Below are 15576 nucleotides of genomic sequence, written 5' to 3' on the forward strand. Positions count from 1 at the left end.
GCAACAGTGATATTTCCCCACTGTGGGACAAATTAAGGTTCTCTTGTCTCGTCGGCGCGGTGCAAAAACTCAACTTCCAGCAGCAATTGCCGGGAGAGAAGGAGGTCATGATTCTGCCGGAAAAAAAACTAAAGCCGGGGTGCAGAAGTTAGTTGGGAAGCTAACAAGGAGCGGAGTGTCAAAGTGTGAAACAGGAAGGAGCTTTTGAAGTCTGACATTATGTGATTGACTGGAGGATACGGCGATACAAAGCAACCTGCCATATATTTTCCATCTAGTTTTGCCATATATATTTCAAGTAAAGTTGTAAAAACATAGCAATTCTACTGTTTTGAGGATACTGGCTTTTACAGGTACATTTACAATCTGGAATCTGCATTTGTATAAACAATAATGGCATTAACAAAGTAATGTAGTAATTCAAAGGTTGTAATTAAAGGGCATTAAAGGGGACATATTATGCTAAATCAACTTTAATCATCTTTTAATCTTGTTACAATGATGTTTCCTCATTATTTGTTTCATCATAATTGTAATTTGATTGACTCATGCGTGTGTGAGTAATCCTGTGTTGTACTGCAACTGAGGCTCGAGTGTTCGGAAAATGTCTGTTTTTGCCTATCCCCTATCTCCGCCCACATCCTTGTACTTGGCTGCGATTGTATGAAAAATGAAGACTCCGAGTGACACATGCAGGGCTCTAAAATGAAACATAGCCACTTTTTCAAAAAAAAGAAACATAAATGTCAATCTGCTGCTTGTTACGGCGAAATGCCACCGTGAAGAGGTTTATCAGTTCTGCAGTTTTGAACAGGAAGTCAAAGAACATAATCTATTACCAAGCCGTAGACAATTACCGCAGCTTACAATGAACAAAATACAAAATGATGTTCTACTTATGTTATAGTTTAGTACAAATACACCTGTCACCATGGAAATAGATACGTACAAGCAGGTGGCGGACCCTCCACTACTTGTGTACGCTTCTCAAGTAAGACTAAAACGTATACAAATCCAATATAATGAATGGTGCTGTGTTTGTGTCGGCGTTCCCGTTGTTAAATAAGAAGGTCAAAGCTATCAATAGCTGACACCTGCGCTGATAAAATATTGGAATGAGCTGGGGCGTGCGAGGTTAAAGAACAAGTGCAGAATTGAGGAGAGAGACAGTAAGATAGAAAGAAAGGGAGAAGGTCAGCGGAAGGGTTAGAGTTAGATTTAGTGCGGTGGCGAGCTGGAGATGACAAGCACAGAATTAGAGGAATGAGGAGGCTAAAGAGCATGTCAGAGCAGGAGACAAGGCGAGGGGGAGTTCAGAGCCGGCATACGGAGCTTTAAATCAGATGTCTTTAAAGCGCTAAAGGGTCAGAAGATGGAGCAAAGTAAAGGTGGCATTTAAATAAACCAAGGATCAGCTTTAGGAAATTGTGGCCCTATCTTGCAATAATAGGCCTGTCAAAAGAATGTATGCATGGACTTAAAGGTGCACTATGAAATCTTTCAGGTGCGCCACAGCCTGGCTCAGTTTGTCAATATATTTTATAATGCAATTGAAAATACTTGATGAAGATGGATACATTCCAGGCAAAGGATTAACATCTCCATGGAGACAACCAGACCAGAAAAGTGTACATAGAGCACCTTTAACATAAAAAAGAAATGGTAGATTAACAGTATTTTTTTTTATCAATATCTTATTAGCTGTGGGTAATATTGGCAGAAATTAATATTGAGATATTTTTGTTTAATATCCCAAATACAACATGTATGTCCAACAAAAATGTGTTAAAACATGTCTTTAAACGTATTAGTTGAGGTTCAATTATAGGGCAAATGAAATATATCTCAAATTAATCACAAAAAAAAAGCTCTTGTCATCGTTGATTGCAAAGATTTCTGCAAGAATCATTCTCACATTTTCTTTTGTTTGAACCAGACCTGTAAATTGTCAACTCCACTGTCTGAAATGTATTGTTGTGTTAAAGCGGTTTGACACACACATTCATAAATCATTATTGCATAAAGGTTTGTGAGACAGGAAGTTGGACTGCATTTCCTTTTGTATGAGGTACAAATTGGTCAGTTTCATATAGTCTCTTGTTGAGTGGGAGGTGGAACACAAGTGTCATTTTTACAATTATGATGCTTTTATCAGTATTTATTATTTTATTTTTTTTCATCCTGCACTTACCACAGGGTATTTTAGCAATTTTATAATAGGAATAATGGTAAAAGCTGTCATTTCATTCTACAAACCTTCCAACATGACTATTGGTCAAGTTAAGGTAGAGATGAATTGAATGAATTCAGTTAATCTCAGTGAATTAGCCGGGAACCTGCCATATCTGTTTTCTGAGACTGGCTCCAAACTATGATTTTTGTTGTTGTTATAAATGTCTTTGTACTGTTTTTTTTGGCATGAGTGAATATTCTTTCATATTTAACAGTTCCAAGTTTGGGAGATTTGGCTGGTGACGAGTGAGGCAGGTTTTTAACACTTTAGAGTAATTATCGAGCAATAACTTTAGTTCCAGCTAAGATGCTCTTTCAACACAAAAAGGGTCAACTTTGTTTGAAATTCAACAAAAAAGCGTTTTGCGTTTTTGAACCTGTCACGCTTCAGCACAAAGAAAATAAAACTTTTCTGTCACTGGAACAAAACTTGTAACGGCTCTGCTTTTACTTTTGTTTTGTTAGGGCAAAATGGGTGACGTGAAATAAATATAGGTCCCGGATTTTTTTTTCTCTTGTAAATTGTAGAGTGAAATATATAGATTAGTTTAGATTAGAAAAGTTTAGTCAATAAGTTTAGATTTGAGACCTTATTTAGTCTGTTTTTGGTCCTGGTTTAGACTTTGTTTGGATAAAGGGCCATAAGTAAAATGTCAAGGTTGTTCGTAGTTCTGTGGAATGAATCAAAACCACAATTAATAAAAAAAATAAAATAATAATATTTCCTTTACAATCAACCAAATATCTGTCTTTATGGGGGAAAAAATAAAAGATCAAAACTAGATTTGCTGCATTTGTTTAAAAAGTGCATTATAAAAAAAAAAACATTAATAGCAAATCTATTCTTACAAAGCGTAGAATGAAATATAAATACATTGTAATTTTAAAATTCAGATTAAAGTCACGCTCAAAAATATTAAATAGAATATATTCTGGTAAAATAAAGGTAACATAGAAATAAATTGATTTTAAACCTTATTTTAGTTCAGTCTTTACTTCACATCGACACATGCTGTAAAGTCACAATAAATGTACAGTCATCCATCAAATAAACAAATATGTATTATGTATTGACATGTTGTAATTTTACAGAATACTCTAAAAGCAGTAACTAACGACGTATTACATTTTTGCTTACATATTGTCTCCCACTATTCAACATAATTATCCAGAATCCAATTGTTATCCTATTGTGCCGTCCCATTGTTTGTTTCAAAAGTGAATACCTAATCAATGTACCATAAATCATACGACTTGATTATCCGTATCTTCCAAAAGAACTTCCATTGTCCTTAAGTCTTTAGTTTGCTTTTGCGACCTCAATCCTGCCTCATCAGTTTTCCAGCGGCCAATGAGAGGCCAAAGAGTAACCGATCTCCTCAAACACCAATCAATACATCAACAGACTTGGTTTGAGAAGAAACAACACTTCCTGACTTTCTTACCTCAGAAGCATAACATGCTAAAATACCTCCAGTTGCTGTTGTTTTACGACAGATTTCTACAGCTTTATCAGACACGCATTTGAAAAGCTGTTGAGGTGATGGGGAAAAAAGCTTTACAGGGCTATATGTAAAAAGAGAAGAAAAACAACATAAGTGGCTTTCAGGAAAATAGGTTCCATGAATACAGATGAAGAACAAGTTATTGTGAACTTAAGCAAATGCGTTCGAACATTGTCTTACACGAAAGAGCCAACAATGTCGCACAATCTCTTCACAAATGACAAAAAAATATATAAAATCTGCTGCTTGCTGTGAACTGCCTATAGTACAAGATATCGCCGATGTGGTAAGTCACTAGCATAAGACATCATTTTATTTATAAACCATTAATTATGCATTTTTAACATATTTTCATGTGTTTTTCGGACTGAAAACAACCATGTTATGGACATTAGATTTCACATCGCTTATTAGGCCCCAACGTGACTTTAAACTCTTACAGTGATATTGGCTTTTTACAAAGTTAAAGGTTGAATGGCAGATTTTTTTGGCCCAAATCTGAGTCTTATTTCCTCGTGGCGTGGACTGCTGATTAGTCCTGCCACGTATCAATCATAAAACGCACCTATCGCTCACCTGCAGCCGCGTCGGCTCGTTGCACATTTCCGCGTGTCTAAGCGCATCGATCTATCATAATATAGTTCCCTCAGTGTACGGGACAAAATGAAGACGGAGAAAGACTGTTCGAGCTGACTCAGAAGAAGACGGAAATCTACGGGAGACGCGAGATGCGATGCGATCCGTCGAGCTAATAAACAAACGCACGTGTGTTGTATCAGTCCGCACGGGGGAGTGCGCATGCGCACTTCCGCCTGCGTTCTCAAATCGCCGAAAAATCTTCCATTGCGCCTTTAAGACAAAAATGAATGCAAACTTTATATTCAGAACCACAACATTTAAAACCCTTCTTCAAAGAATAACATCGCTTTGGACACTATTATTTTGATTTATACATTCATCTGGTAAAATAGTTGTAGCGACCCATAAACAGTATTTATCGAAACATCTTCACACATAAGCTTTGACCATTATACTCCCAAGTATTGATATCCAAATGACCCCATTACCAGTATTGTCTCCGTGTTGTATTGTCTCATCATTATAATGTATATATTATATGCGTTAAGGAGCAGGAAGAATTCGTTCAGTGGTTTTGAACCGGCAGAAGTCAATTGACCAGTTTCTATCCAGATCAATACTGCAGTTTATAATATACACAATGTTCCCTAGAGATCTCTGTGTTATATTTTTATATTTCTGGCTTTCTTTTGACGAACACATTTTGAAAGGTGATTTTATTGCAACCTGAGTTATGACTATGGCTGATGATGTCAGCGTTGTGCCTCCAAATGCCCGTGAGGTGACGTCCACTGTTGTTAATCACTTTACAAGCGCTACAGGAGTTGCACATTATACAATTTATTTTGACTCTGTTTTCTCTTTCATCTTAAACTCTGTCTTTCCCCCAAGGCCAAAGGTTTTCTATACGCGCTGCACTATGTAAATATAACAACCATTACCACAGCTATAACCGTCACTCCTGGTATGTTTTCTCCCATTAAAAGCAAAATTACAAACCTCCAGCTCTCCCAGCTCGATATTGTTTTCCCCCGAAGCGGTTTGATTTGTTTTGTTTATACAGAGTCAGCCAGGTCGGGATCAGTTTAACTTCACTTTCTGTAAAATACTTGCACATATTAGCCCACTTATTCTATTTGCCACTGGAGTTGGAAAGCACAGCGATCCTAAATGAGTCATTATTCTGATGTTTTAGAACACACTGATCCATGTGCTGTGTGTGTTGCTCAGAGCTGTATGTGTCAGCAACCAGAGAACATGTACATCTGCAGCTGCAAAGTGTGAGGGATGTCTATACTGAGCATAAATGAGTCCAGTCTGTTCTTGAAATGTATAAGGGTGTTAACAGGAGCGCCTGAAGGATTTTTAGTGAGGCTACGCGCAGCCAAGTAAACTAAATGAACCAGAATGATGTATCTCATATTAATATTTTTCAGGCAAACTGCCAAGTTGGTGACAAACACCACAAACGCTTTACTAGTTTCACATTTAAATGTTTTTCCTTGTTGCTACTGCCTTCCTTTCCCCTCCCGCAGTGCCACAGATGTGCTCTCCACCTGTAAGTCGTGTTTGTGTTGTTATGGTTGTTCCCAGCGTCATAAACAGACAGATGTTAGTGCTACTGTTTGGTTTGTAGACGTCCGTGCGCCGCTCCGTGCTTGCACTCGGGTTAAGTGGGAACGTTCCAGGTACGGACAGTGAGTACTGGTGCACCCCTGCAGGCACTACTGGGCATTACAACCTTTTTGCTTCATTTTACTCTGAGAAGCACTCCCTACTCTGCATTGTTGTTAGCCAGTTATTTGGTGATGAGAAACATTTTTGCAAGATAAACCCTCTATGGTATATATTGTATACTATAGGGTGGAAGAAAATGTCATAAAATTTCAAAAAGCAAAAAAAAATCTCGCCCTGCAGCCCTAGTGTTGCCTGACCCGCCAGCCCCGCCCACGTTCTGTTCGAATGCGTCTCGATCTGGACTCTGAGTCAATAGCCAATGAGATCGTCGGTAATCCAGTTACCGACAACGCGTCACACTGAGATACGGAAGTAGCGCTTTCCACCCCCGTTACAAAACATTCAAGATGGTGGACCCGGCTCGTGACCCGGCTCATGACCGAGTGTTTACTTCGCGATTCAGGAGACATTTTCTGCGTTCAGGACGGATAACGCGGAATCCGGTTAAGCGTGTCGCGTTTTTTGCGTCACTTCTGGGTTTATGTGATTGGTACTGTCTCTGCTCTCTAAACTCCGCCCTAGAAATTGAAACGCAGCGATCAAGCCCCAGAGCCTCACACAGTTTTGATAAGTAGTTTGCCAAAACGTGTTGAGAATGGCTGGTCAGGCAAGCCCTAGTGGGCAGCAGCATCACAGAGAGGGTGAGGAGGAAGCTGGACAAAGTCATCAAGAAGTCCAGCTCCGTCCTGGGCTGTGCTCTGGACTCGGTGCAGGAGGTGGGGGACAGAAGGGTCCTGGCTAAACTCATATCTATGCTGGACCATGAGTCTCACCCCCTGCAGGACACTCTCTCCGCTCTGGAGAGCAGCTTCAGTGAGAGACTGATCCACCCTCGCTGTGTGAAGGAAAGGTTCCATAGGTCTTTCCTTCCTGCTGCTGTCAGACTCTACAACAAACACTGCTAGCCCTGAACATGTGCAATACTGATTTAACCATGTGCAATACCTGTAAATAAGAGTGTTCTATTTTGTTTTTTATACGGTTTACTTACCTACTACTAGTATTACCTAGTCTTTTGCTAGTTATTTTTACTTTATTTTAGTTTTATTTTATTCTATTATCATTATTTTATTATTATTGTTATCTGATTTTTATCTTTATTCTGTATTTTTATTATCTATTTTATTTTATTTTATTTTATTCCCCCCTCCATTCCCTATTAAGATAGGAGAGGAGTTTTGTTGATAAGAGTTTTTTGTTTTGTTCATAAGAGTTCTATTAAAAGTGTGTTTTTAAACTCACTATAATCTGTCCTTTCCTCCTGTTCTACTGCGTTGTAACAACAAAATTTCCCCTTGTGTGGATATTAAAGGTTTATCTTATCTTATCTTATCTTATCTTATCTTATCTTATTGAACCCCAGAAAGCTTGGAATCTGAATGAGCCACAGCAAATAAAATAATATTACAATGTAGCCTCACAAAGGTTATTTCAGTGCAGATAAAATACATCCACACACACCATCCATAGAGCAAATACAGCCCAGTTTGGAGATCTCTCAAAATGTAAATTAGTTATATTGTGATCGAGTTTTCTGCCCCCTGCTGTTCACCTCCTGCATCTCGTCTGTCAGCTTTAACTATGGGTCCTGTCAGGAACCAAATAAATAGAGTGAAGGCTGCTGCTGTATTAACACAATCACCGAGCACAGGAAGGAAGTCATTGGCATTACGGAGGGGTGAGTGTCGCTGAGCACACGGGAGACAGAGGTGCGCTGTCAGTCACGCTCTTTCCATCTCTGCGGTTAATCTTATCACGGAGGACAAACTTACACAGCATTCACACACAATAAATCCCCAAAAGACTAAAAAAGAGCTGTATGTCAGGTGTTCACAGGTTGTTCTTAGGGCAGAATTGATAAAAAAAACCAAAAACAAAAAAAACTGCAAGCTGCTATAACAGCAGAATAATAATCATGTCTTGCATAAGTCTAGCAGTTTACATTTCTGTTTTAGCTCAAAACTGAATTATTTAGTGCAAAAACATACATTGCAAACCTGTTGGTTTGATTGTGTAGCCTTTGTTTTTGTATCAAAACATGAAAGTATTTGTCTGTATTAAAGCAGTGGTGAATAACAATGAACACACTAGAATCTGTTCAAATTCATAATTGATTTTGCTTTGGCATATGTTAAAAAAATAACAAATACCTTTGATTTGATGTACGTATTTGATATTCTGCCTCGTCAAGGCACTAAAAACAACCACATGAGAAGTGGCTTTTGATTTTGATTGTTATCTCTACAAATTGAGTGACAGTCTCTGTAATTACGGTAGCATTTTGCTTCAAGGCAAATGAAGGAGATAAGGTATAATTTTCTGAAAACAAAATATTTCAACTTAAAACACACTTAATGAGGGATTACACCGACTCAAAACACACTTAACTTAATTTACCTTGAATGAAGGTGGATGTGAATGTAAAACAATGTATTTAATTGGATCTAATCATTGTTGGATCCGCACCAAGGTCCGGACACATGACAAGTGTTCTCATATTATTGTTTGGTCCCCAGAGTTTTGCATTCACAGATCTCCTAAAGTCTGAACTCTCAAACGTTCCCTGCTCTACTGTCGTCAGAACAACGGGAGCGTGCCTCATAAACACGGAGCGCAAACATTTTTCCCCCTTGTTTTGGGAGCAAGACGAGGCTTTTTCCTGAAGTCCGGACCAAAGAGTGCAAGTGTGAAAGCAGTGTGAACGTGCCAAGTGCCAAGTGCACTGAAGAGTGAAATGAGTGCCCTATAATTAATTCAACATTTTAGAAAGGCTTTCTTGAACATAAACAAGAAAAGCATTTGACACAAACTAAGTCAAATTTCTTCCTCCAAAGTCTGCACTCTGCTCCAAATCTAACTTTATACTGACAGAGAATGGTTGAAACCTAAGTTAATCACTGACAATTAGAAATAAAAAGGAATTTAAGTGCACAGCCATAAGAATATACAGCCTAATAATCCTTAAAACCACTCCTGCTATTAAAATGTTGTATACTTGTGCTCTTGTAGTTTGTGAAAGCGTCTCTATGAACGCCACACTCAGCTCCTCATCTCCTTTATGGATGACTCAGAGCGTGTCCTTGGGGACGTTGTCTCACCTCGCCTTTATCATTGTGTAAATTTAATTTCACTTTCTGTTAGTCCGCACTCAAATTACCCGCTACCTTTCATACCTGCCCACACAATCCTCCGTACAATACACAACAATCGATGGACGTGTCTCTGTGGTACGGAAAAAATGACCCTTCAACCTGTCACAAGAGCAAAAAATTAAACAAATAAATGCCTCGATGTCTGCGAAATCTTGATTGATTTACGACAATGTTAAATTTTGCTATCAATAAAATGCGTGACATCTGTTTGTGTTTACAATCTTTGCTGCAAATATTTGACGTGCGTGTTTTTTATTTAATTTGGTCGCCCAGGCTTGCCGTTGTCATTGTCGAGCTCAGTCAAGGTGATGTTTACATACAGTAAAGGTGAAAGGAGCAAGTACAGACTGTGGAGCCCTTGTTTTAGAGCTTATGAGATGTACTCTAATTAGGCCCGAGCGCCACAAGCTGGCGAGAGGCCTATTAATCTCGTAAGGCCGTGCGAAGCACGGCTGCGAAAGTGCGCACGTAGTGCGCACGAAATCGAGCGCGAAGCGCTCGCCCACTTCCAAACACTCACTAACGCACTCCTCCACTCATGCACGCCCCGTGCATACTAATTAGTTGTAGGAAAATGGAACATTACCGTTGTAAACGGGCGAAGCCCGTGCAAAAGTTCGCACTAAACGAGCACTTTACATTGGGATGACGACCGCGAAGCGGTCGTCATCCCCATATAAAGCACTCATTTGCGCTAAGTAGCTCACGAATACGTTCCCCATCTCTTGCATGTTCCGTGCATATAAGCATGTAATGCAAAAATTGAACATTATTACTGTATAGAGGGCCAAAAACACAAAGTGGGCGGAGCCCACTCAAAATTATCGAAAGTACCCGTCAGTGACCAGGGACCCACACCATGAGGTAGGAAAGCGCGAGCGCTTTCCGAAAATGTATAGTTTATGATATTTGAAAAATGGGAAACATTGTTTTCGCATCGGAATATTATTCTTTCTTTCTTTCTTTCTTTCTTCTTCTTCTCGGGACCAACCCCCCTATTTTTCACCCAGTGAACATTGACGAAAAGTCACAAAAATTTGCACACCTCTAAAAATCGTGCCTCTCTACATTCTGGCTATTTCCCTTTTCTAAAATAAAAAAAATTGGCGCGTCAGCGCCACCAAATGTACCAAAAATGCATTGAGAGATGGGAAATGACCCAAAAAAAATCTGATCGTAGAATCATGAAATTTGGCGCAGAGGTAGATGGTGACAAGAGAAGTAAAAAATATTATTACGGCAACGCCGTCCCCCGAACCAAATGTCGGCCATATTGCTTCAAAAATGGCTAAACATGACTTCGGAGTCTTTCCAAACGTCGTACTTTTACGAACTCCTCCCAGGGCGTTGGCCCTAAAAAGCTGAAATTTGGTGAAAATGCTACTGAGGAGTGGGACATCAAAAGTTATCCAAATTACATTGATACCTCTCACGGTCTCTGTGCGGCGAAGCCGCAAACTGTAACTAAAATTTCAGAAATCTCCCATATTTAAAATTTCTGCCGTTTGCGCAGATAAAGTCCGAATTGCGTCAAATTAGAATCAGTTGTTAAACTCTTTGCCCTAAACCTACTTGAAGTGAAATAAATTCATTTGGCGCCACAGCGCCCCCTACAGATTTTATATGGAGGTTAAATGTTTAGTTTTGCGAAATTATATGAAATTTGACACACAACTCAATTTTAGCATCCCCATCAAAAAAGTCAATGAGACCCATGTCATAATTGTTATGGCGTTGCCGTAACGATGACCGAAACCTCCCATGTTATTCCAATGGGGCCAGAACATGTTTACACTTTAGACTTTCACAAACTCCTCCCAGGGCGTCAGCCCTATTAACCTGAAATTTGGTGAGACTCATCTTCAGGACCATCAAAAGTTATCCACATTTTCATTCAAAGAGTCACGGTGTCTGTGCGGCAAAGCCGCACATTTTGCCAAGAATTCAAAATAAAATTGCTTTTTGATGGTAAAACAAAGGGGAGAACATGTGACAGCGTCACAGATTCAGCAGTAGGCGTGATAAAAGGACAATTGGGGCGCGTTAGCGCCCCCTCCTCTTGCGGCGTGGCGGCGGTGTGGCGGCGGCGTGGCGAGGGCCGATCATTGCCGCTTGCGGCTATATTTCATTATTATTATCCACATCATTTATCGCAACATTTTCAATCAATATTTATCCAATTAAAATGTGTTTTATGGAATGATCTTATAGTAAATTTTGGACTTGTTCTGAAGATTTAATGATCATTTTTGGATGCGTTCAAGATGTTCCAACTGACATAGCAAGTCTAGTGAAGGTTCAAAATGTAATAAATCTGTCAAAAATAAATCAGAGGTGACAGTGGCATGTCATTAGATTATTATCGCCTGGAAAGTGTGAATTTTATAAAAACATTCACTTCTGAATACAAATTAGTTGATATTAAAATAAGTCCGGACATGAGCCAAGACATTTTGAACAAAATCCATCTATTTCCTGTATTCTAGAGCATTTGTAGGGAAAAGATGGTCATTATTTTACTTAGAAGTTTTCAGAATCACACAAGATAGGATCACTGCAGTGTTTGGGCTGTATTGTTTAAGAATGTGCTTAGTGTCCTATAGTTTTATTATCACGCCTGTAAGATAAGAAGCAGAAGTAGCCTTAAACTTGTAGCCAATAGTAGTTTGAACTGATTTTGTATTAGCATATAAAATGGGTTAAGGGATTGAAATATTTAAGAGTGAGAGATGCAAAACATCCTGTAACATCTTAAATGTTGCATCTGATATAATGTTGGTTCTCTTAAGTCCAACCTTTGCATCCAAATCAGCTTTTTTTGTAGATAAAAAAACGCTAGATGAATTTCTACCTTCAAACAAAGCTAACGTCGTGACATTCTCACTTTCTGAAGTCACATTTTTGAAATCTAATCTACATTTACCTTTTATAAGCGATATGCAGTATGTGTCATGTTGCCCTGTCACCGCCTCACTGTCCCTGTGGTATAATGTTGGAGTGGTCCAGCGGTGTGTGATCGGCACACGGCTCAGTCCCTCAGGATGGACTTATCAAATATCAAGCTGTGCTCGACAGATACTGACCATCTGTGCTCGCGCTAATCACTGGAGGTGTGACTGTAAACATGCAAATATGCCGAGCAAACTGCCTCACACTTCTTTTCCAACAATGCAATAATAACTAAATCTGCATCTCCAAGCCGAGGTTTTTTGGGTTTCTCCATATTTAGTTGGTGTCTTTGAGAACAGAAAATTGCCTCTGTGTCCAGACTCCCACGGTTAAACTGCACAGCACAAGGACGTGTAATTCATGCCTTATAGTGCCAGCAATAAACTTGCTGTGAATCGTTTTGCTCAGCAGCAGACAGTGTTTTAAAGTGCTGTCTTTCAAGTGCTGGCTTTGTGCTGAATTTGGGAAAAATGCAGCCCTGTTTCAGGTTTTGAAGTTTTCTGATGTTCAACTTTTGTCAAGGCACCACACACACTTCATGAATGACCACAGAAGATACTTGAATCTGTAACTTCTACTTCTATAAGGCTTTTCTTTTACAATGATACTAAGGACTAAAGTGAAATGGTGCTGCCTTAGTTGCCTGTACATTTACATAACTCATGTTTTCTTGTCTTTTTAGCTTGGTTTTGTGGATGCAAAGAGAGAACATTAGCATACAGTATTTACAATATAAGGGAAGAACTGAACTCATTATCAGTTATTCATCTGTTTCCGTGGGGACAGCAGCTCACCCCTTTTTCCACCAGCAATATATCTTATTTTTGCAAGGTGATAGAACAGTGGGACAAAAAAAAAAGCAGGTTGTGGCATTGATTTACAATCCAGTGACCTCTGATAATGAGCTCAGACCTGCATGTAACCTTAACAAGCAGTGTTAAGGCCAAGCTCAACATCAGCACAGTCAATGACCTCTCTGTCCTTGTCCACATCCCAACATATTCCGGGCATGTCTGACCTCGGCGGAATTATTGTTACCCTTGGACACATGCAAATAACTGGTGCATTACTCCGAGCGGCTTCAGATTCTTCCGACTTTGAGATGCCGAGAAGGAATGACAACTCCTATGGGATTACGAGCGATATGAAAAAAAAAAAGAAAAAGAAGTGAGCCCATAGCGTACAAACATGTCGCAATGATCCATGTCTTGGCGCGGGAGCGGATGGAGCGCTGAAATGTTTCCCAGTGTGCTTGTTTCAGAATGTGACACAGAAAATGTCACTCAAATGTTACAACAACGAAAAAAAAGCGAACAAACTCAACTCATAAGATGTGAATATGTTTGCTATTGCAGGTTTGTGGAGCCAATCCCAAACAAATGATGATAGGTTCAGCATTTAAGGATGTCTGTCAGTGAGTTCTGTCAAAAATAGTGTGTTAGTAGTAAACAGTTACATAGGCCCTTACCCACCATTTCATTACAATTCCATAATGTACCTGTTCTTTTAAATGTAATGTTACACAAGATATTTAATGCGGACAGCCTTTGTCTTTTGCTCATTGTCATTTCTAAACCTTTTTGAAACATGACCCTTTCTGCTGCTTTTTAATTCAAATGGTTTTGGTTTTTAAATGGCCACAGGCAGTGTTCAGTTGGTGTTAGCTGAGATTTAACATAGCAGTAGGCGCTGGATGAAGTTTTACAAGGTTTTGGGCCACTTGTGAATAAAGACATGACTTGACAGCACTTTGTGGCCCACAATGACACAAAGCAGGAAGGAGCAACACGTTGGAATGGTTGGCTGCTGACTGCTCCTGAGAAGACAGTGTGTGCAGCAGCAGCAACTGCCTGTCACTCGCATCACTCCCTCATTTGCATCAAACCAGCTCACGCCGGCCTACATAGGCTGCCGGCCGATCTGGAAATCTTCTGTGTCTCCGGCTGGACACTCTGGATGTGGTTTACACAGAATTCCGCTCATTTAATAGGATTCTCCAACCAGAATATGCCCTCTTTCTTCTACAAAATGCATTGACGGAGAGGTTATGTGAAACTGTTCCATTACGGATCATATGCTCATCTTGAGCTGCTGAAACTACTCTTTTCCACTGTTTAAAGCACTATGGAGCGGCCCACTTGCCTTGCATAACATCATTTGCCAGTAGAGTTTTTATCGACATGCATGGGTGTCTCATGCCATTAAAATCTTGTGGAGACAATGCACTCCCGCTATTACCCATCAGCCCATTTTATCAGCAGATCTACAGGTTTTCAAAAATGATTATATGCTTCAAAAAGGTATGTGCATGAATTTAGAATAGAATTTTTGCTGTACAATGGTGGTAAGTTATCCATGAACAGATATGATACAATGTGTTGTGGTGATAGATGTTCCTGTACATTATGTCACTCGGTTATAGCACCCCATGTGTGCTTTCCCTGCCATGAATGGTTGACATTTCCTTTACAAACCACATAAATAAAATTATGTTAAATAAATAAATACATTTATAATTAAAATAAATAAAGTTCATTTGTGTTAAAAATTACACTGTATTCAGTAATAATAAATATAATAGATAAATAAATGGTATTGTAGCCACAATTTTGACAAACAGAATGGAGCCATATGGCTGTGAGTGGGTGGTTTGCTATTCGCTCAGGATTCCATTAACTTGTATATAATAAGTAATTAAAAGTAATGCCACAGTTTTCTACGTGTGCTCTTGTCCTTAAGCTGTGGGGAGTTGTAGGACATCAGACACTTCCATTGTCCATGTGATGTAAAATGCTGATGTAAAATGCCTCTGGTGAAAGGATGTGGGAGTGAATCTTAATTTGTGTTTATTTGTGTGTGTCAACCCTATGATCTAAATCAAACACTTATTCATTTACTCATTAATTATTATGAACTAGAAATACCACTCGCATATAGTGTATTCAAGTTGTTTTCTTTCTTGGCGACATGTTACAAACACATACCTGAAGTTGTGCTTTGTTTTTTGCGTAATCCTTTCGATCATTTCTCTCTTCTGACCTCAAAATGCTCTGTTCAACCTTGTGATGTCATAACGTTCTGAAATATCCCTCTGTGTTTTGAAGCTACATGCCCCAGCCAGCCCCTTCCATGGCGACTATTGGTTTTAGCCTCATTCTATTCACTCTTTATTCCAACCGTGTTTTTTTGTATGCTCAGAAGTCTGACTTTTACTTATCTTTCATGCAAACACCTTTAAAGGATTTCTGGTGGGGGGTCTGCCACCTGCTTGTCTCCATGGAGATGTTACTGATTTGCCTGGAATCTTTCAAATGCTGCGTCCTAATGTCCACACTGTTCTGTAAATAAGGCAAAATAGTGATCACGCCATTTGTCGTGCTGTCTTCATGTCCAGCAGGTGAATAAGAAGTGCACTCTACTAT

General features: G+C 39.3%; 1 protein-coding gene across 1 annotated transcript in view; it reads left to right on the forward strand.

The window, feature by feature from the left end:
* The window catches only part of cpne9 (copine family member IX), a 142201-nt gene that overhangs the window by 6707 nt on the left and 119918 nt on the right, over positions 1 to 15576 (forward strand). The gene's annotated exons all lie outside the window — the stretch shown is intronic.

The sequence above is a fragment of the Eucyclogobius newberryi genome, unplaced genomic scaffold, assembly GCF_026437365.1.
Source record: "Eucyclogobius newberryi isolate DKJ021-1_F unplaced genomic scaffold, fEucNew1.0.hap1 SCAF_17, whole genome shotgun sequence".
NCBI classification, from domain to species: Eukaryota; Metazoa; Chordata; class Actinopteri; order Gobiiformes; family Gobiidae; genus Eucyclogobius; species Eucyclogobius newberryi.